The sequence below is a fragment of the Dermacentor andersoni genome, unplaced genomic scaffold, assembly GCF_023375885.2.
Source record: "Dermacentor andersoni unplaced genomic scaffold, qqDerAnde1_hic_scaffold ctg00000656.1, whole genome shotgun sequence".
NCBI lineage: Eukaryota > Metazoa > Arthropoda > Arachnida > Ixodida > Ixodidae > Dermacentor > Dermacentor andersoni.
The window spans coordinates 26313-29087 of NW_027315338.1; the positions used below are offsets into that span (position 1 = coordinate 26313).

General features: G+C 48.5%; 1 non-coding gene across 1 annotated transcript; it reads left to right on the plus strand.

Moving 5' to 3' along the window:
• The first annotated feature begins 1661 nt into the window (after nucleotides 1-1661).
• Nucleotides 1662-1853, plus strand: LOC140214815 (U2 spliceosomal RNA). Its single transcript, XR_011891744.1, has one exon. It is a non-coding gene; the product is annotated as a U2 spliceosomal RNA (small nuclear RNA).
• The last annotated feature ends 922 nt before the right edge of the window (nucleotides 1854-2775 follow it).

The following is a 2775-nucleotide window of genomic DNA, read 5'->3' on the forward strand; positions in this document are numbered from 1 at the left end:
GTACGCAAAAGTTGCGTCAAAGGCGTCGCGCTCGCACCGCCCCGGCACACGTGGTTTCGGACTTTGTCTCTTCGAGCGCTCGCAGCGATGTCGAGGCGATCGCTTACGTCTGCACGGTTTCCGGTGTGCTACAATGCAGCAGTCTGCCGCACTACACCTCTTGGTTGCCGAGGCCAGCACGGCAATTTACTGAAGCGAGCGCATTGCGCCCAGGCGGCAGCGGACTTTGTGCTTTCGGGAGTGCTCTTGCTGTAAAATTTGAACGGCTGCAGCTGCGCGAAGCAAGTGTACCTATTTTCACTCTCTCTCTGTCTGCCTTTGAGGCGACTGTAATTTCACTTTAAACGCAACTGGAGGCGGGAGCAACCTGATGAGAGTAGGTGGACTTCGGTACATGTTGTAATTTAGAAATTGCTTTCAAGCTTTGAGGACATACACCTTCGCGCCATCTGCTTTCCCCGTCTCTTTGGCACTTTATAGTATGTGCTGCATGCTCTGCATTCCAAAGAAACACGCCTGTGTCTCTCCCTCTCTCACGTTCTTCTTCTTTTTGTAGCTGCTGTTGTAGAAGATGCTATGCTCTTTAATCGCTGTAACATAGAGTGCTTGCACAAGCCAACAACTGTTGCGCGTTTTTTTTTTTTTTTTTTCTCTTCCCAAGACGTTTCTGCCATTATTCACTAACTCTCGTTCTTAGTATGCAATGGAGCGTTAGCTCGCGCCATCTACCTTTCTTTCTGTATTGCAAAGTCCGCAGGTTTTCCTAGTTCCGTACACAGATGGCGCTAATGCGTTTTGGCGCCAGGTTCGAACGACCTCGCTGTACTCGTGTTTCCCATTTGAATGTTTCAAAGGGGTTTGCGACAGGGGGTGGTTCTTGTGCAAGGCTGAGCTTTCCAGCTGCGTTTAAGCTATGCTAGCATGTGTGCGTATATATATATATATATATATATAAATACACAAACACACACACACACACACACACACACACATGCATATATACATACACACACACGGTAATGGTAAAGATGATGAGGTAGCACTTTTTTTTTTTTTTTTACAATGCCTGTGTTTCAGATGGCGATCTTTCTCCCCTCTATGTTTCCGGTGGGAAGGAGTGTGCAGCGTTTTCTATATTTATTTTGTCATTCACTTCTATGTTGCTCGTCTTCGTACATGGGGCATGCTACCTAATTCTACCGGTCGATTCGACACGTTGCGATCCGTCCCGGCCTGTGCCGTATCAAAATTTTCAGTGGGCCTTGCGGTAAATAAAAAGAAATGAAGGAAATGCGCGTAGTATATTACAATTGCACACGGGCTTGAAACGAAGCCCTCAAGGAAGGTCACCTTGAGCGGTCGCATTCAGACGGAAGTAAGCATTCCCCTGGCGCGTTTTTTTCCGCTCGCCTGTTCCGTTTTCTACGAGGTTGCCTTGGTTGGTTTCGCGTTACAAGCAAGCTTGCACTCGGGTCTCGTTTCTACGCGACAGCGTTTCGTTAACAGCGAAAGACTGAGGCGTTGCGAGTTCATCCGTGAGATAGGGAGCGTTGAGTCTGTACACAGGCTGAATTTTATAATATTGCCCACGCTGTTGCTGAGGTTACCCATGTCGGCAGGGCGCCCACAAGGCAGTAGTACAATGAAGTGAAGTGAAGGACATCGCTTCTCGGCCTTTTGGCTAAGATCAAAGTGTAGTATCTGTTCTTATCAGCTTAATATCTGATACGGGTTCTATATGGACCCACGATATTAAACCTATTTTTGGAAGTTGGCGGAGTGCTTGAAGCCTGCTTCACCTCCGCCGCAGGTCGGCCCGGTATTGCACTACCTCCGGGATCGGCCCCGCTCACTTAGGTGAGACTTCATTCAATCAAAATGAAGAGCACAAGCTCAACGCGAGCAGTGACTTGACACGCACCATTCCTATACTACACGCAACGATGCCGGTTCGCGGACCACGAGAGTAATTAAACTGCCACTCCATCTGTGTGTAGCGTCGCACTTGTTGCGTCGCAAATGGGACAGCCGCTCCAGCAAATTTCTAGTTATGGGCTTCGAGAAAAATTAATGAAAGCAAAAGAAAGAACCAGAATTCCTATTTGTCCGATGTCTCTGAATGATTGTCTCCTGTAAAGAGCCACTTGGGGGGATGGGGGGTAGGATTAGCCGTGGGGTTCGCAATCAATATGAATCCCACTCAAAGCCAACACTGGATTTTGGAGTTCACTATCGCTTGGATCCGTAAACCACCGCGGCCACGCAAGCTCGCCCTGCCGCCGAAATCCGCTGCCCAAGTGGAAGAAAGATTCCCTATGAAAGAAAAATAGAGTGCCCGATTTCTGGCAACTACTGTGCAGCCTTTGTGTACACATTTTCGCAGCAGTGGGACCGAGCGCCTCGAAAACAAACTTGTCGTATGCCCAAATGTGGCGAAATATATTCAAGGGTTAAAAGGTGCCTCATCTTTCTAACCTGTATGTTACGAAGACCTGTTGCTACCTTTTCATCATGAACATCATCATCATCATCATCCTGGCTACGCCCACTGCAGGGCAAAGGCATCTGCCATGATCCTCCAAGTACCCCGGTCAGGTGCCGATTGTCGCCATGTAGTCCCTAATCTAATCTGCCCTCCTAACTTTCTGCCACCCCCTGCTACGCTTCCCTCCTCTTGGAATTCAGTCTGTAACCCTTAATGGCCACCGGTTATCTTCCCCCCAGATTGCATGCCCTGCGCATGCCCATTTGTTTTTCCTGGTTTAAACTTTGGTG